The sequence below is a fragment of the Triturus cristatus genome, chromosome 5_2 (assembly GCF_964204655.1).
Source record: "Triturus cristatus chromosome 5_2, aTriCri1.1, whole genome shotgun sequence".
In the NCBI taxonomy this organism is placed as follows: Eukaryota; Metazoa; Chordata; class Amphibia; order Caudata; family Salamandridae; genus Triturus; species Triturus cristatus.
The window spans coordinates 576,718,156-576,736,042 of record NC_140588.1 but is presented as its reverse complement, the minus strand read 5'-3'; the positions used below and the strand labels follow the sequence as shown (position 1 = coordinate 576,736,042).

At 53.4% G+C, this 17,887-nt stretch overlaps 14 non-coding genes across 14 annotated transcripts; 6 read left to right on the top strand and 8 right to left on the bottom strand.

Annotated features, from left to right (window-relative positions):
* Window positions 1–971: 971 nt before the first annotated feature.
* On the bottom strand, window positions 972–1,054 carry TRNAL-UAA (transfer RNA leucine (anticodon UAA)). The gene has a single exon. It is a non-coding gene; the product is annotated as a tRNA-Leu (tRNA).
* Window positions 1,055–1,999: 945 nt separating this feature from the next.
* TRNAE-UUC (transfer RNA glutamic acid (anticodon UUC)) lies at window positions 2,000–2,071 on the top strand. The gene has a single exon. It is a non-coding gene; the product is annotated as a tRNA-Glu (tRNA).
* Window positions 2,072–3,191: 1,120 nt separating this feature from the next.
* TRNAL-UAA (transfer RNA leucine (anticodon UAA)) lies at window positions 3,192–3,274 on the bottom strand. The gene has a single exon. It is a non-coding gene; the product is annotated as a tRNA-Leu (tRNA).
* Window positions 3,275–4,219: 945 nt separating this feature from the next.
* TRNAE-CUC (transfer RNA glutamic acid (anticodon CUC)) lies at window positions 4,220–4,291 on the top strand. Its single transcript has one exon. It is a non-coding gene; the product is annotated as a tRNA-Glu (tRNA).
* A 1,126-nt stretch (window positions 4,292–5,417) lies between these two features.
* TRNAL-UAA (transfer RNA leucine (anticodon UAA)) lies at window positions 5,418–5,500 on the bottom strand. The gene has a single exon. It is a non-coding gene; the product is annotated as a tRNA-Leu (tRNA).
* Window positions 5,501–6,445: 945 nt separating this feature from the next.
* Window positions 6,446–6,517, top strand: TRNAE-CUC (transfer RNA glutamic acid (anticodon CUC)). The gene has a single exon. It is a non-coding gene; the product is annotated as a tRNA-Glu (tRNA).
* A 1,120-nt stretch (window positions 6,518–7,637) lies between these two features.
* On the bottom strand, window positions 7,638–7,720 carry TRNAL-UAA (transfer RNA leucine (anticodon UAA)). Its single transcript has one exon. It is a non-coding gene; the product is annotated as a tRNA-Leu (tRNA).
* A 945-nt stretch (window positions 7,721–8,665) lies between these two features.
* On the top strand, window positions 8,666–8,737 carry TRNAE-CUC (transfer RNA glutamic acid (anticodon CUC)). Its single transcript has one exon. It is a non-coding gene; the product is annotated as a tRNA-Glu (tRNA).
* A 1,132-nt stretch (window positions 8,738–9,869) lies between these two features.
* TRNAL-UAA (transfer RNA leucine (anticodon UAA)) lies at window positions 9,870–9,952 on the bottom strand. The gene has a single exon. It is a non-coding gene; the product is annotated as a tRNA-Leu (tRNA).
* A 945-nt stretch (window positions 9,953–10,897) lies between these two features.
* TRNAE-CUC (transfer RNA glutamic acid (anticodon CUC)) lies at window positions 10,898–10,969 on the top strand. Its single transcript has one exon. It is a non-coding gene; the product is annotated as a tRNA-Glu (tRNA).
* Window positions 10,970–12,095: 1,126 nt separating this feature from the next.
* TRNAL-UAA (transfer RNA leucine (anticodon UAA)) lies at window positions 12,096–12,178 on the bottom strand. Its single transcript has one exon. It is a non-coding gene; the product is annotated as a tRNA-Leu (tRNA).
* Window positions 12,179–14,321: 2,143 nt separating this feature from the next.
* On the bottom strand, window positions 14,322–14,404 carry TRNAL-UAA (transfer RNA leucine (anticodon UAA)). The gene has a single exon. It is a non-coding gene; the product is annotated as a tRNA-Leu (tRNA).
* Window positions 14,405–15,349: 945 nt separating this feature from the next.
* On the top strand, window positions 15,350–15,421 carry TRNAE-CUC (transfer RNA glutamic acid (anticodon CUC)). Its single transcript has one exon. It is a non-coding gene; the product is annotated as a tRNA-Glu (tRNA).
* A 1,120-nt stretch (window positions 15,422–16,541) lies between these two features.
* Window positions 16,542–16,624, bottom strand: TRNAL-UAA (transfer RNA leucine (anticodon UAA)). The gene has a single exon. It is a non-coding gene; the product is annotated as a tRNA-Leu (tRNA).
* Window positions 16,625–17,887: the final 1,263 nt, after the last annotated feature.

Here is a 17,887-nt window from a genome sequence, read left to right as displayed (position 1 = left end):
GAGGAAAATCTCTTGTGCAAGGCTCTTGAGGAAGTGAGATTCTGTATTCCGAGGTGCGCTTCTTTTCGTAGGCTTCTGACCACATGGTGTGCGGCAGGAAGTCATCTTTGACAGGGCCGCAGGCTTTGTCTCCAAATGGCATCCCGGACCCACTGCAACCCACCTTTTTGCTGAAACGGAAGTCTGGTTCAGGGTAAGAAAAAGCTGAGCTGCACGTACCGAAAGCAGCAGAGCCCAGCGGCGGAGAGGGTGTGGCCAGGGCTGTCTGATTTGCATAGTGACCAGTGGCATCTTGGGAATGTACAGGCTTTGGAGCCTAACGGGTGCTGCAGGGGTCTGCCTGGCCGGAGAAATGCCTGTCTGGCGCTCCCCTCAGGACACACGTGTCTTCCGTTCGAGCATGGAGGGTGAGGGACATGGGTCACCCTCATATACAGGGGGGTGGGCATGGGCAGGATGGGGCGTGGGGGACCCGTCAGGGCATTGCCCGTTTGGAAGCCCGTTCGGAAGGCAAGAGGAGGTGGAGGCGGAGGCGGGAATCTCTGCTCAATTTTTTCCCGAGGCCTGGGGACAAGCCTTTGCACATTTGATCCAGCCGGGCCTGCATCAGCAGATCCTGCTCCGATGGCAAGGGAGAGCCTGCAGGTGTAAATCAAAGAAAGGGGAGAAATCCGCAAGAGGCGGGTTAACAAATTCCAGTGGCAGGCCCATGTTCCCCAGGAAGCAAGTACTTCCTCCTGCTCCCTTCAGTGGGAAAAGACATAGGAGGTGTATTTCTCTAAGCAGGGGCTCTGCGTAGGTGGCACTGCATTGCTTTGGCAAACATCCATGCTAAGTGCAGAGTAGCAGCAGACCCCACAGCTGAGACGTGAATTGGGACTGTTAAGGAAGGGCACTGGGAGGGTGAGGAGGGCAGAGGAAAATGCTTTACAAAAGCATCTGCAAGTTCCTACACACCCGCTGAAAACCCATACCAGGGATGGGGCTCGAACCCATGCGGACAACTGTCCATTGGATCTTAAGTCCAACGCCTTAACCACTCGGCCACCCTGGTGAGACCCTAGGTCCTGCCTTACTCAGCTCCCTTTTCATGCTGGCTGCTCCAGCGCAGGCTGTCCAGCAAGAGGTGATTGCAGAGTAAAAAGGCTTTTGCAGGAGGATAAAGGTAATTGCTTATGACAAACACACTGTGTGACACCTAACTTTTCCCCACTCGTACTTTATGGGCAATCTATACAGTGGAGTTAGCTTAGTCACAATAAGGAAGTGAGCAAGGCAGGCTCACAAGAGCATCTCCTCCCTGGTGGTCTAGTGGCTAGGATTCGGCGCTTTCACCGCCGCGGCCCGGGTTCGATTCCCGGTCAGGGAAGATCCCTCTAAGACGTAGACGTGCGTAATTTGTCCACGCAGCTCAGCTTTTTTTAATCGAAGGTCCTTAAAAAGGCATCCCGACCTATAGACGAAAGCAGAGGAAAGGGGCTGGGTCCCCTGTGTCCCAGGTTGCTTTGCTCCCATTGCCCTCAGCCACCTTCATGCGCACGCAGTCCCCCACCCAGTCAGGTGCTCTATGTGGGCGTAAAGTGCAGTACCAGCTCATCAGAAAGGTAAATTGCTGGAAAACCCGGCTGCGATGTATACATCTACTTTGGAGCACTCTTCTCCCTTGCACTCTTGAATCGGTCATTCGCAATGTATTCTTCCAGCAAGCTGAATAACGAGGTAGGTGTGAGAAGGTGTACCAGCTGTCTTTGAGCTATCAGCGGCCACTAGGTGTCCCTCTTGTGATTTCCCGGGGATCCCGATTGTACAGGAATTCGTCGGTTCAGTAGCACGGGGGAGGGGATGGCCTGTGCTTGGAAGTGACAAACAGTCTGGTGGAATCATGAGTGTTTTTTCAAGTTCTGATTCATATTCGCTGTAGAATAAAATATGCTTTCAGCCCCCATGAGCTTTGTCACTAGGAGAGCAGTGTAGGAACTTTTGCTGTATGGCTGTGGGTTCCCTGGTGGTCTAGTGGTTAGGATTCGGCGCTTTCACCGCCGCGGCCCGGGTTCGATTCCCGGTCAGGGAACAGTCCTTCTTCTGCCCTTGAATGCTTTTCCTTCCCGCAGGTCAGGGCTTCTCAAAATGAATTTGCTTTTCTGACAAACAGTTTGCCTAGCATCCCGCAATCTGGCTCCTAATTTGATTTTCGCAAGGTTCCCTTTGAGTTGCTTTCCTCGGCGGGAGGAAAATCTCTTGTGCAAGGCTCTTGAGGAAGTGAGATTCTGTATTCCGAGGTGCGCTTCTTTTCGTAGGCTTCTGACCACATGGTGTGCGGCAGGAAGTCATCTTTGACAGGGCCGCAGGCTTTGTCTCCAAATGGCATCCCGGACCCACTGCAACCCACCTTTTTGCTGAAACGGAAGTCTGGTTCAGGGTAAGAAAAAGCTGAGCTGCACGTACCGAAAGCAGCAGAGCCCAGCGGCGGAGAGGGTGTGGCCAGGGCTGTCTGATTTGCATAGTGACCAGTGGCATCTTGGGAATGTACAGGCTTTGGAGCCTAACGGGTGCTGCAGGGGTCTGCCTGGCCGGAGAAATGCCTGTCTGGCGCTCCCCTCAGGACACACGTGTCTTCCGTTCGAGCATGGAGGGTGAGGGACATGGGTCACCCTCATATACAGGGGTGTGGGCATGGGCAGGATGGGGCGTGGGGGACCCGTCAGGGCATTGCCCGTTTGGAAGCCTGTTCGGAAGGCAAGAGGAGGCGGAGGCGGGAATCTCTGCTCAATTTTTTCCCGAGGCCTGGGGACAAGCCTTTGCACATTTGATCCAGCCGGGCCTGCATCAGCAGATCCTGCTCCGATGGCAAGGGAGAGCCTGCAGGTGTAAATCAAAGAAAGGGGAGAAATCCGCAAGAGGCGGGTTAACAAATTCCAGTGGCAGGCCCATGTTCCCCAGGAAGCAAGTACTTCCTCCTGCTCCCTTCAGTGGGAAAAGACATAGGAGGTGTATTTCTCTAAGCAGGGGCTCTGCGTAGGTGGCACTGCATTGCTTTGGGAAGCATCCATGCTAAGTGCAGAGTAGCAGCAGACCCCACAGCTGAGACGTGAATTGGGACTGTTAAGGAAGGGCACTGGGAGGGTGAGGAGGGCAGAGGAAAATGCTTTAAAAAAGCATCTGCAAGTTCCTACACACCCGCTGAAAACCCATACCAGGGATGGGGCTCGAACCCATGCGGACAACTGTCCATTGGATCTTAAGTCCAACGCCTTAACCACTCGGCCACCCTGGTGAGACCCTAGGCCCTGCCTTACTCAGCTCCCTTTTCATGCTGGCTGCTCCAGCGCAGGCTGTCCAGCAAGAGGTGATTGCAGAGTAAAAAGGCTTTTGCAGGAGGATAAAGGTAATTGCTTATGACAAACACACTGTGTGACACCTAACTTTTCCCCACTCGTACTTTATGGGCAATCTATACAGTGGAGTTAGCTTAGTCACAATAAGGAAGTGAGCAAGGCAGGCTCACAAGAGCATCTCCTCCCTGGTGGTCTAGTGGCTAGGATTCGGCGCTTTCACCGCCGCGGCCCGGGTTCGATTCCCGGTCAGGGAAGATCCCTCTAAGACGTAGACGTGTGTAATTTGTCCACGCAGCTCAGCTTTTTTTAATCGAAGGTCCTTAAAAAGGCACCCCGACCTATAGACGAAAGCAGAGGAAAGGGGCTGGGTCCCCTGTGTCCCAGGTTGCTTTGCTCCCATTGCCCTCAGCCACCTTCATGCGCACGCAGTCCCCCACCCAGTCAGGTGCTCTATGTGGGCGTAAAGTGCAGTACCAGCTCATCAGAAAGGTAAATTGCTGGAAAACCCGGCTGCGATGTATACATCTACTTTGGAGCACTCTTCTCCCTTGCACTCTTGAATCGGTCATTCGCAATGTATTCTTCCAGCAAGCTGAATAACGAGGTAGGTGTGAGAAGGTGTACCAGCTGTCTTTGAGCTATCAGCGGCCACTAGGTGTCCCTCTTGTGATTTCCCGGGGATCCCGATTGTACAGGAATTCGTCGGTTCAGTAGCACGGGGGAGGGGATGGCCTGTGCTTGGAAGTGACAAACAGTCTGGTGGAATCATGAGTGTTTTTTCAAGTTCTGATTCATATTCGCTGTAGAATAAAATATGCTTTCAGCCCCCATGAGCTTTGTCACTAGGAGAGCAGTGTAGGAACTTTTGCTGTATGGCTGTGGGTTCCCTGGTGGTCTAGTGGTTAGGATTCGGCGCTCTCACCGCCGCGGCCCGGGTTCGATTCCCGGTCAGGGAACAGTCCTTCTTCTGCCCTTGAATGCTTTTCCTTCCCGCAGGTCAGGGCTTCTCAAAATGAATTTGCTTTTCTGACAAACAGTTTGCCTAGCATCCCGCAATCTGGCTCCTAATTTGATTTTCGCAAGGTTCCCTTTGAGTTGCTTTCCTCGGCGGGAGGAAAATCTCTTGTGCAAGGCTCTTGAGGAAGTGAGATTCTGTATTCCGAGGTGCGCTTCTTTTCGTAGGCTTCTGACCACATGGTGTGCGGCAGGAAGTCATCTTTGACAGGGCCGCAGGCTTTGTCTCCAAATGGCATCCCGGACCCACTGCAACCCACCTTTTTGCTGAAACGGAAGTCTGGTTCAGGGTAAGAAAAAGCTGAGCTGCACGTACCGAAAGCAGCAGAGCCCAGCGGCGGAGAGGGTGTGGCCAGGGCTGTCTGATTTGCATAGTGACCAGTGGCATCTTGGGAATGTACAGGCTTTGGAGCCTAACGGGTGCTGCAGGGGTCTGCCTGGCCGGAGAAATGCCTGTCTGGCGCTCCCCTCAGGACACACGTGTCTTCCGTTCGAGCATGGAGGGTGAGGGACATGGGTCACCCTCATATACAGGGGTGTGGGCATGGGCAGGATGGGGCGTGGGGGACCCGTCAGGGCATTGCCCGTTTGGAAGCCCGTTCGGAAGGCAAGAGGAGGTGGAGGCGGAGGCGGGAATCTCTGCTCAATTTTTTCCCGAGGCCTGGGGACAAGCCTTTGCACATTTGATCCAGCCGGGCCTGCATCAGCAGATCCTGCTCCGATGGCAAGGGAGAGCCTGCAGGTGTAAATCAAAGAAAGGGGAGAAATCCGCAAGAGGCGGGTTAACAAATTCCAGTGGCAGGCCCATGTTCCCCAGGAAGCAAGTACTTCCTCCTGCTCCCTTCAGTGGGAAAAGACATAGGAGGTGTATTTCTCTAAGCAGGGGCTCTGCGTAGGTGGCACTGCATTGCTTTGGCAAACATCCATGCTAAGTGCAGAGTAGCAGCAGACCCCACAGCTGAGACGTGAATTGGGACTGTTAAGGAAGGGCACTGGGAGGGTGAGGAGGGCAGAGGAAAATGCTTTACAAAAGCATCTGCAAGTTCCTACACACCCGCTGAAAACCCATACCAGGGATGGGGCTCGAACCCATGCGGACAACTGTCCATTGGATCTTAAGTCCAACGCCTTAACCACTCGGCCACCCTGGTGAGACCCTAGGTCCTGCCTTACTCAGCTCCCTTTTCATGCTGGCTGCTCCAGCGCAGGCTGTCCAGCAAGAGGTGATTGCAGAGTAAAAAGGCTTTTGCAGGAGGATAAAGGTAATTGCTTATGACAAACACACTGTGTGACACCTAACTTTTCCCCACTCGTACTTTATGGGCAATCTATACAGTGGAGTTAGCTTAGTCACAATAAGGAAGTGAGCAAGGCAGGCTCACAAGAGCATCTCCTCCCTGGTGGTCTAGTGGCTAGGATTCGGCGCTTTCACCGCCGCGGCCCGGGTTCGATTCCCGGTCAGGGAAGATCCCTCTAAGACGTAGACGTGCGTAATTTGTCCACGCAGCTCAGCTTTTTTTAATCGAAGGTCCTTAAAAAGGCACCCCGACCTATAGACGAAAGCAGAGGAAAGGGGCTGGGTCCCCTGTGTCCCAGGTTGCTTTGCTCCCATTGCCCTCAGCCACCTTCATGCGCACGCAGTCCCCCACCCAGTCAGGTGCTCTATGTGGGCGTAAAGTGCAGTACCAGCTCATCAGAAAGGTAAATTGCTGGAAAACCCGGCTGCGATGTATACATCTACTTTGGAGCACTCTTCTCCCTTGCACTCTTGAATCGGTCATTCGCAATGTATTCTTCCAGCAAGCTGAATAACGAGGTAGGTGTGAGAAGGTGTACCAGCTGTCTTTGAGCTATCAGCGGCCACTAGGTGTCCCTCTTGTGATTTCCCGGGGATCCCGATTGTACAGGAATTCGTCGGTTCAGTAGCACGGGGGAGGGGATGGCCTGTGCTTGGAAGTGACAAACAGTCTGGTGGAATCATGAGTGTTTTTTCAAGTTCTGATTCATATTCGCTGTAGAATAAAATATGCTTTCAGCCCCCATGAGCTTTGTCACTAGGAGAGCAGTGTAGGAACTTTTGCTGTATGGCTGTGGGTTCCCTGGTGGTCTAGTGGTTAGGATTCGGCGCTCTCACCGCCGCGGCCCGGGTTCGATTCCCGGTCAGGGAACAGTCCTTCTTCTGCCCTTGAATGCTTTTCCTTCCCGCAGGTCAGGGCTTCTCAAAATGAATTTGCTTTTCTGACAAACAGTTTGCCTAGCATCCCGCAATCTGGCTCCTAATTTGATTTTCGCAAGGTTCCCTTTGAGTTGCTTTCCTCGGCGGGAGGAAAATCTCTTGTGCAAGGCTCTTGAGGAAGTGAGATTCTGTATTCCGAGGTGCGCTTCTTTTCGTAGGCTTCTGACCACATGGTGTGCGGCAGGAAGTCATCTTTGACAGGGCCGCAGGCTTTGTCTCCAAATGGCATCCCGGACCCACTGCAACCCACCTTTTTGCTGAAACGGAAGTCTGGTTCAGGGTAAGAAAAAGCTGAGCTGCACGTACCGAAAGCAGCAGAGCCCAGCGGCGGAGAGGGTGTGGCCAGGGCTGTCTGATTTGCATAGTGACCAGTGGCATCTTGGGAATGTACAGGCTTTGGAGCCTAACGGGTGCTGCAGGGGTCTGCCTGGCCGGAGAAATGCCTGTCTGGCGCTCCCCTCAGGACACACGTGTCTTCCGTTCGAGCATGGAGGGTGAGGGACATGGGTCACCCTCATATACAGGGGTGTGGGCATGGGCAGGATGGGGCGTGGGGGACCCGTCAGGGCATTGCCCGTTTGGAAGCCTGTTCGGAAGGCAAGAGGAGGCGGAGGCGGGAATCTCTGCTCAATTTTTTCCCGAGGCCTGGGGACAAGCCTTTGCACATTTGATCCAGCCGGGCCTGCATCAGCAGATCCTGCTCCGATGGCAAGGGAGAGCCTGCAGGTGTAAATCAAAGAAAGGGGAGAAATCCGCAAGAGGCGGGTTAACAAATTCCAGTGGCAGGCCCATGTTCCCCAGGAAGCAAGTACTTCCTCCTGCTCCCTTCAGTGGGAAAAGACATAGGAGGTGTATTTCTCTAAGCAGGGGCTCTGCGTAGGTGGCACTGCATTGCTTTGGGAAGCATCCATGCTAAGTGCAGAGTAGCAGCAGACCCCACAGCTGAGACGTGAATTGGGACTGTTAAGGAAGGGCACTGGGAGGGTGAGGAGGGCAGAGGAAAATGCTTTAAAAAAGCATCTGCAAGTTCCTACACACCCGCTGAAAACCCATACCAGGGATGGGGCTCGAACCCATGCGGACAACTGTCCATTGGATCTTAAGTCCAACGCCTTAACCACTCGGCCACCCTGGTGAGACCCTAGGCCCTGCCTTACTCAGCTCCCTTTTCATGCTGGCTGCTCCAGCGCAGGCTGTCCAGCAAGAGGTGATTGCAGAGTAAAAAGGCTTTTGCAGGAGGATAAAGGTAATTGCTTATGACAAACACACTGTGTGACACCTAACTTTTCCCCACTCGTACTTTATGGGCAATCTATACAGTGGAGTTAGCTTAGTCACAATAAGGAAGTGAGCAAGGCAGGCTCACAAGAGCATCTCCTCCCTGGTGGTCTAGTGGCTAGGATTCGGCGCTTTCACCGCCGCGGCCCGGGTTCGATTCCCGGTCAGGGAAGATCCCTCTAAGACGTAGACGTGTGTAATTTGTCCACGCAGCTCAGCTTTTTTTAATCGAAGGTCCTTAAAAAGGCACCCCGACCTATAGACGAAAGCAGAGGAAAGGGGCTGGGTCCCCTGTGTCCCAGGTTGCTTTGCTCCCATTGCCCTCAGCCACCTTCATGCGCACGCAGTCCCCCACCCAGTCAGGTGCTCTATGTGGGCGTAAAGTGCAGTACCAGCTCATCAGAAAGGTAAATTGCTGGAAAACCCGGCTGCGATGTATACATCTACTTTGGAGCACTCTTCTCCCTTGCACTCTTGAATCGGTCATTCGCAATGTATTCTTCCAGCAAGCTGAATAACGAGGTAGGTGTGAGAAGGTGTACCAGCTGTCTTTGAGCTATCAGCGGCCACTAGGTGTCCCTCTTGTGATTTCCCGGGGATCCCGATTGTACAGGAATTCGTCGGTTCAGTAGCACGGGGGAGGGGATGGCCTGTGCTTGGAAGTGACAAACAGTCTGGTGGAATCATGAGTGTTTTTTCAAGTTCTGATTCATATTCGCTGTAGAATAAAATATGCTTTCAGCCCCCATGAGCTTTGTCACTAGGAGAGCAGTGTAGGAACTTTTGCTGTATGGCTGTGGGTTCCCTGGTGGTCTAGTGGTTAGGATTCGGCGCTCTCACCGCCGCGGCCCGGGTTCGATTCCCGGTCAGGGAACAGTCCTTCTTCTGCCCTTGAATGCTTTTCCTTCCCGCAGGTCAGGGCTTCTCAAAATGAATTTGCTTTTCTGACAAACAGTTTGCCTAGCATCCCGCAATCTGGCTCCTAATTTGATTTTCGCAAGGTTCCCTTTGAGTTGCTTTCCTCGGCGGGAGGAAAATCTCTTGTGCAAGGCTCTTGAGGAAGTGAGATTCTGTATTCCGAGGTGCGCTTCTTTTCGTAGGCTTCTGACCACATGGTGTGCGGCAGGAAGTCATCTTTGACAGGGCCGCAGGCTTTGTCTCCAAATGGCATCCCGGACCCACTGCAACCCACCTTTTTGCTGAAACGGAAGTCTGGTTCAGGGTAAGAAAAAGCTGAGCTGCACGTACCGAAAGCAGCAGAGCCCAGCGGCGGAGAGGGTGTGGCCAGGGCTGTCTGATTTGCATAGTGACCAGTGGCATCTTGGGAATGTACAGGCTTTGGAGCCTAACGGGTGCTGCAGGGGTCTGCCTGGCCGGAGAAATGCCTGTCTGGCGCTCCCCTCAGGACACACGTGTCTTCCGTTCGAGCATGGAGGGTGAGGGACATGGGTCACCCTCATATACAGGGGTGTGGGCATGGGCAGGATGGGGCGTGGGGGACCCGTCAGGGCATTGCCCGTTTGGAAGCCCGTTCGGAAGGCAAGAGGAGGCGGAGGCGGAGGCGGAGGCGGGAATCTCTGCTCAATTTTTTCCCGAGGCCTGGGGACAAGCCTTTGCACATTTGATCCAGCCGGGCCTGCATCAGCAGATCCTGCTCCGATGGCAAGGGAGAGCCTGCAGGTGTAAATCAAAGAAAGGGGAGAAATCCGCAAGAGGCGGGTTAACAAATTCCAGTGGCAGGCCCATGTTCCCCAGGAAGCAAGTACTTCCTCCTGCTCCCTTCAGTGGGAAAAGACATAGGAGGTGTATTTCTCTAAGCAGGGGCTCTGCGTAGGTGGCACTGCATTGCTTTGGGAAGCATCCATGCTAAGTGCAGAGTAGCAGCAGACCCCACAGCTGAGACGTGAATTGGGACTGTTAAGGAAGGGCACTGGGAGGGTGAGGAGGGCAGAGGAAAATGCTTTAAAAAAGCATCTGCAAGTTCCTACACACCCGCTGAAAACCCATACCAGGGATGGGGCTCGAACCCATGCGGACAACTGTCCATTGGATCTTAAGTCCAACGCCTTAACCACTCGGCCACCCTGGTGAGACCCTAGGCCCTGCCTTACTCAGCTCCCTTTTCATGCTGGCTGCTCCAGCGCAGGCTGTCCAGCAAGAGGTGATTGCAGAGTAAAAAGGCTTTTGCAGGAGGATAAAGGTAATTGCTTATGACAAACACACTGTGTGACACCTAACTTTTCCCCACTCGTACTTTATGGGCAATCTATACAGTGGAGTTAGCTTAGTCACAATAAGGAAGTGAGCAAGGCAGGCTCACAAGAGCATCTCCTCCCTGGTGGTCTAGTGGCTAGGATTCGGCGCTTTCACTGCCGCGGCCCGGGTTCGATTCCCGGTCAGGGAAGATCCCTCTAAGACGTAGACGTGTGTAATTTGTCCACGCAGCTCAGCTTTTTTTAATCGAAGGTCCTTAAAAAGGCACCCCGACCTATAGACGAAAGCAGAGGAAAGGGGCTGGGTCCCCTGTGTCCCAGGTTGCTTTGCTCCCATTGCCCTCAGCCACCTTCATGCGCACGCAGTCCCCCACCCAGTCAGGTGCTCTATGTGGGCGTAAAGTGCAGTACCAGCTCATCAGAAAGGTAAATTGCTGGAAAACCCGGCTGCGATGTATACATCTACTTTGGAGCACTCTTCTCCCTTGCACTCTTGAATCGGTCATTCGCAATGTATTCTTCCAGCAAGCTGAATAACGAGGTAGGTGTGAGAAGGTGTACCAGCTGTCTTTGAGCTATCAGCGGCCACTAGGTGTCCCTCTTGTGATTTCCCGGGGATCCCGATTGTACAGGAATTCGTCGGTTCAGTAGCACGGGGGAGGGGATGGCCTGTGCTTGGAAGTGACAAACAGTCTGGTGGAATCATGAGTGTTTTTTCAAGTTCTGATTCATATTCGCTGTAGAATAAAATATGCTTTCAGCCCCCATGAGCTTTGTCACTAGGAGAGCAGTGTAGGAACTTTTGCTGTATGGCTGTGGGTTCCCTGGTGGTCTAGTGGTTAGGATTCGGCGCTCTCACCGCCGCGGCCCGGGTTCGATTCCCGGTCAGGGAACAGTCCTTCTTCTGCCCTTGAATGCTTTTCCTTCCCGCAGGTCAGGGCTTCTCAAAATGAATTTGCTTTTCTGACAAACAGTTTGCCTAGCATCCCGCAATCTGGCTCCTAATTTGATTTTCGCAAGGTTCCCTTTGAGTTGCTTTCCTCGGCGGGAGGAAAATCTCTTGTGCAAGGCTCTTGAGGAAGTGAGATTCTGTATTCCGAGGTGCGCTTCTTTTCGTAGGCTTCTGACCACATGGTGTGCGGCAGGAAGTCATCTTTGACAGGGCCGCAGGCTTTGTCTCCAAATGGCATCCCGGACCCACTGCAACCCACCTTTTTGCTGAAACGGAAGTCTGGTTCAGGGTAAGAAAAAGCTGAGCTGCACGTACCGAAAGCAGCAGAGCCCAGCGGCGGAGAGGGTGTGGCCAGGGCTGTCTGATTTGCATAGTGACCAGTGGCATCTTGGGAATGTACAGGCTTTGGAGCCTAACGGGTGCTGCAGGGGTCTGCCTGGCCGGAGAAATGCCTGTCTGGCGCTCCCCTCAGGACACACGTGTCTTCCGTTCGAGCATGGAGGGTGAGGGACATGGGTCACCCTCATATACAGGGGTGTGGGCATGGGCAGGATGGGGCGTGGGGGACCCGTCAGGGCATTGCCCGTTTGGAAGCCCGTTCGGAAGGCAAGAGGAGGCGGAGGCGGAGGCGGGAATCTCTGCTCAATTTTTTCCCGAGGCCTGGGGACAAGCCTTTGCACATTTGATCCAGCCGGGCCTGCATCAGCAGATCCTGCTCCGATGGCAAGGGAGAGCCTGCAGGTGTAAATCAAAGAAAGGGGAGAAATCCGCAAGAGGCGGGTTAACAAATTCCAGTGGCAGGCCCATGTTCCCCAGGAAGCAAGTACTTCCTCCTGCTCCCTTCAGTGGGAAAAGACATAGGAGGTGTATTTCTCTAAGCAGGGGCTCTGCGTAGGTGGCACTGCATTGCTTTGGGAAGCATCCATGCTAAGTGCAGAGTAGCAGCAGACCCCACAGCTGAGACGTGAATTGGGACTGTTAAGGAAGGGCACTGGGAGGGTGAGGAGGGCAGAGGAAAATGCTTTAAAAAAGCATCTGCAAGTTCCTACACACCCGCTGAAAACCCATACCAGGGATGGGGCTCGAACCCATGCGGACAACTGTCCATTGGATCTTAAGTCCAACGCCTTAACCACTCGGCCACCCTGGTGAGACCCTAGGCCCTGCCTTACTCAGCTCCCTTTTCATGCTGGCTGCTCCAGCGCAGGCTGTCCAGCAAGAGGTGATTGCAGAGTAAAAAGGCTTTTGCAGGAGGATAAAGGTAATTGCTTATGACAAACACACTGTGTGACACCTAACTTTTCCCCACTCGTACTTTATGGGCAATCTATACAGTGGAGTTAGCTTAGTCACAATAAGGAAGTGAGCAAGGCAGGCTCACAAGAGCATCTCCTCCCTGGTGGTCTAGTGGCTAGGATTCGGCGCTTTCACTGCCGCGGCCCGGGTTCGATTCCCGGTCAGGGAAGATCCCTCTAAGACGTAGACGTGTGTAATTTGTCCACGCAGCTCAGCTTTTTTTAATCGAAGGTCCTTAAAAAGGCACCCCGACCTATAGACGAAAGCAGAGGAAAGGGGCTGGGTCCCCTGTGTCCCAGGTTGCTTTGCTCCCATTGCCCTCAGCCACCTTCATGCGCACGCAGTCCCCCACCCAGTCAGGTGCTCTATGTGGGCGTAAAGTGCAGTACCAGCTCATCAGAAAGGTAAATTGCTGGAAAACCCGGCTGCGATGTATACATCTACTTTGGAGCACTCTTCTCCCTTGCACTCTTGAATCGGTCATTCGCAATGTATTCTTCCAGCAAGCTGAATAACGAGGTAGGTGTGAGAAGGTGTACCAGCTGTCTTTGAGCTATCAGCGGCCACTAGGTGTCCCTCTTGTGATTTCCCGGGGATCCCGATTGTACAGGAATTCGTCGGTTCAGTAGCACGGGGGAGGGGATGGCCTGTGCTTGGAAGTGACAAACAGTCTGGTGGAATCATGAGTGTTTTTTCAAGTTCTGATTCATATTCGCTGTAGAATAAAATATGCTTTCAGCCCCCATGAGCTTTGTCACTAGGAGAGCAGTGTAGGAACTTTTGCTGTATGGCTGTGGGTTCCCTGGTGGTCTAGTGGTTAGGATTCGGCGCTCTCACCGCCGCGGCCCGGGTTTGATTCCCGGTCAGGGAACAGTCCTTCTTCTGCCCTTGAATGCTTTTCCTTCCCGCAGGTCAGGGCTTCTCAAAATGAATTTGCTTTTCTGACAAACAGTTTGCCTAGCATCCCGCAATCTGGCTCCTAATTTGATTTTCGCAAGGTTCCCTTTGAGTTGCTTTCCTCGGCGGGAGGAAAATCTCTTGTGCAAGGCTCTTGAGGAAGTGAGATTCTGTATTCCGAGGTGCGCTTCTTTTCGTAGGCTTCTGACCACATGGTGTGCGGCAGGAAGTCATCTTTGACAGGGCCGCAGGCTTTGTCTCCAAATGGCATCCCGGACCCACTGCAACCCACCTTTTTGCTGAAACGGAAGTCTGGTTCAGGGTAAGAAAAAGCTGAGCTGCACGTACCGAAAGCAGCAGAGCCCAGCGGCGGAGAGGGTGTGGCCAGGGCTGTCTGATTTGCATAGTGACCAGTGGCATCTTGGGAATGTACAGGCTTTGGAGCCTAACGGGTGCTGCAGGGGTCTGCCTGGCCGGAGAAATGCCTGTCTGGCGCTCCCCTCAGGACACACGTGTCTTCCGTTCGAGCATGGAGGGTGAGGGACATGGGTCACCCTCATATACAGGGGTGTGGGCATGGGCAGGATGGGGCGTGGGGGACCCGTCAGGGCATTGCCCGTTTGGAAGCCCGTTCGGAAGGCAAGAGGAGGTGGAGGCGGAGGCGGGAATCTCTGCTCAATTTTTTCCCGAGGCCTGGGGACAAGCCTTTGCACATTTGATCCAGCCGGGCCTGCATCAGCAGATCCTGCTCCGATGGCAAGGGAGAGCCTGCAGGTGTAAATCAAAGAAAGGGGAGAAATCCGCAAGAGGCGGGTTAACAAATTCCAGTGGCAGGCCCATGTTCCCCAGGAAGCAAGTACTTCCTCCTGCTCCCTTCAGTGGGAAAAGACATAGGAGGTGTATTTCTCTAAGCAGGGGCTCTGCGTAGGTGGCACTGCATTGCTTTGGCAAACATCCATGCTAAGTGCAGAGTAGCAGCAGACCCCACAGCTGAGACGTGAATTGGGACTGTTAAGGAAGGGCACTGGGAGGGTGAGGAGGGCAGAGGAAAATGCTTTACAAAAGCATCTGCAAGTTCCTACACACCCGCTGAAAACCCATACCAGGGATGGGGCTCGAACCCATGCGGACAACTGTCCATTGGATCTTAAGTCCAACGCCTTAACCACTCGGCCACCCTGGTGAGACCCTAGGTCCTGCCTTACTCAGCTCCCTTTTCATGCTGGCTGCTCCAGCGCAGGCTGTCCAGCAAGAGGTGATTGCAGAGTAAAAAGGCTTTTGCAGGAGGATAAAGGTAATTGCTTATGACAAACACACTGTGTGACACCTAACTTTTCCCCACTCGTACTTTATGGGCAATCTATACAGTGGAGTTAGCTTAGTCACAATAAGGAAGTGAGCAAGGCAGGCTCACAAGAGCATCTCCTCCCTGGTGGTCTAGTGGCTAGGATTCGGCGCTTTCACCGCCGCGGCCCGGGTTCGATTCCCGGTCAGGGAAGATCCCTCTAAGACGTAGACGTGCGTAATTTGTCCACGCAGCTCAGCTTTTTTTAATCGAAGGTCCTTAAAAAGGCATCCCGACCTATAGACGAAAGCAGAGGAAAGGGGCTGGGTCCCCTGTGTCCCAGGTTGCTTTGCTCCCATTGCCCTCAGCCACCTTCATGCGCACGCAGTCCCCCACCCAGTCAGGTGCTCTATGTGGGCGTAAAGTGCAGTACCAGCTCATCAGAAAGGTAAATTGCTGGAAAACCCGGCTGCGATGTATACATCTACTTTGGAGCACTCTTCTCCCTTGCACTCTTGAATCGGTCATTCGCAATGTATTCTTCCAGCAAGCTGAATAACGAGGTAGGTGTGAGAAGGTGTACCAGCTGTCTTTGAGCTATCAGCGGCCACTAGGTGTCCCTCTTGTGATTTCCCGGGGATCCCGATTGTACAGGAATTCGTCGGTTCAGTAGCACGGGGGAGGGGATGGCCTGTGCTTGGAAGTGACAAACAGTCTGGTGGAATCATGAGTGTTTTTTCAAGTTCTGATTCATATTCGCTGTAGAATAAAATATGCTTTCAGCCCCCATGAGCTTTGTCACTAGGAGAGCAGTGTAGGAACTTTTGCTGTATGGCTGTGGGTTCCCTGGTGGTCTAGTGGTTAGGATTCGGCGCTCTCACCGCCGCGGCCCGGGTTCGATTCCCGGTCAGGGAACAGTCCTTCTTCTGCCCTTGAATGCTTTTCCTTCCCGCAGGTCAGGGCTTCTCAAAATGAATTTGCTTTTCTGACAAACAGTTTGCCTAGCATCCCGCAATCTGGCTCCTAATTTGATTTTCGCAAGGTTCCCTTTGAGTTGCTTTCCTCGGCGGGAGGAAAATCTCTTGTGCAAGGCTCTTGAGGAAGTGAGATTCTGTATTCCGAGGTGCGCTTCTTTTCGTAGGCTTCTGACCACATGGTGTGCGGCAGGAAGTCATCTTTGACAGGGCCGCAGGCTTTGTCTCCAAATGGCATCCCGGACCCACTGCAACCCACCTTTTTGCTGAAACGGAAGTCTGGTTCAGGGTAAGAAAAAGCTGAGCTGCACGTACCGAAAGCAGCAGAGCCCAGCGGCGGAGAGGGTGTGGCCAGGGCTGTCTGATTTGCATAGTGACCAGTGGCATCTTGGGAATGTACAGGCTTTGGAGCCTAACGGGTGCTGCAGGGGTCTGCCTGGCCGGAGAAATGCCTGTCTGGCGCTCCCCTCAGGACACACGTGTCTTCCGTTCGAGCATGGAGGGTGAGGGACATGGGTCACCCTCATATACAGGGGTGTGGGCATGGGCAGGATGGGGCGTGGGGGACCCGTCAGGGCATTGCCCGTTTGGAAGCCTGTTCGGAAGGCAAGAGGAGGCGGAGGCGGGAATCTCTGCTCAATTTTTTCCCGAGGCCTGGGGACAAGCCTTTGCACATTTGATCCAGCCGGGCCTGCATCAGCAGATCCTGCTCCGATGGCAAGGGAGAGCCTGCAGGTGTAAATCAAAGAAAGGGGAGAAATCCGCAAGAGGCGGGTTAACAAATTCCAGTGGCAGGCCCATGTTCCCCAGGAAGCAAGTACTTCCTCCTGCTCCCTTCAGTGGGAAAAGACATAGGAGGTGTATTTCTCTAAGCAGGGGCTCTGCGTAGGTGGCACTGCATTGCTTTGGGAAGCATCCATGCTAAGTGCAGAGTAGCAGCAGACCCCACAGCTGAGACGTGAATTGGGACTGTTAAGGAAGGGCACTGGGAGGGTGAGGAGGGCAGAGGAAAATGCTTTAAAAAAGCATCTGCAAGTTCCTACACACCCGCTGAAAACCCATACCAGGGATGGGGCTCGAACCCATGCGGACAACTGTCCATTGGATCTTAAGTCCAACGCCTTAACCACTCGGCCACCCTGGTGAGACCCTAGGCCCTGCCTTACTCAGCTCCCTTTTCATGCTGGCTGCTCCAGCGCAGGCTGTCCAGCAAGAGGTGATTGCAGAGTAAAAAGGCTTTTGCAGGAGGATAAAGGTAATTGCTTATGACAAACACACTGTGTGACACCTAACTTTTCCCCACTCGTACTTTATGGGCAATCTATACAGTGGAGTTAGCTTAGTCACAATAAGGAAGTGAGCAAGGCATGCTCACAAGAGCATCTCCTCCCTGGTGGTCTAGTGGCTAGGATTCGGCGCTTTCACCGCCGCGGCCCGGGTTCGATTCCCGGTCAGGGAAGATCCCTCTAAGACGTAGACGTGCGTAATTTGTCCACGCAGCTCAGCTTTTTTTAATCGAAGGTCCTTAAAAAGGCACCCCGACCTATAGACGAAAGCAGAGGAAAGGGGCTGGGTCCCCTGTGTCCCAGGTTGCTTTGCTCCCATTGCCCTCAGCCACCTTCATGCGCACGCAGTCCCCCACCCAGTCAGGTGCTCTATGTGGGCGTAAAGTGCAGTACCAGCTCATCAGAAAGGTAAATTGCTGGAAAACCCGGCTGCGATGTATACATCTACTTTGGAGCACTCTTCTCCCTTGCACTCTTGAATCGGTCATTCGCAATGTATTCTTCCAGCAAGCTGAATAACGAGGTAGGTGTGAGAAGGTGTACCAGCTGTCTTTGAGCTATCAGCGGCCACTAGGTGTCCCTCTTGTGATTTCCCGGGGATCCCGATTGTACAGGAATTCGTCGGTTCAGTAGCACGGGGGAGGGGATGGCCTGTGCTTGGAAGTGACAAACAGTCTGGTGGAATCATGAGTGTTTTTTCAAGTTCTGATTCATATTCGCTGTAGAATAAAATATGCTTTCAGCCCCCATGAGCTTTGTCACTAGGAGAGCAGTGTAGGAACTTTTGCTGTATGGCTGTGGGTTCCCTGGTGGTCTAGTGGTTAGGATTCGGCGCTCTCACCGCCGCGGCCCGGGTTTGATTCCCGGTCAGGGAACAGTCCTTCTTCTGCCCTTGAATGCTTTTCCTTCCCGCAGGTCAGGGCTTCTCAAAATGAATTTGCTTTTCTGACAAACAGTTTGCCTAGCATCCCGCAATCTGGCTCCTAATTTGATTTTCGCAAGGTTCCCTTTGAGTTGCTTTCCTCGGCGGGAGGAAAATCTCTTGTGCAAGGCTCTTGAGGAAGTGAGATTCTGTATTCCGAGGTGCGCTTCTTTTCGTAGGCTTCTGACCACATGGTGTG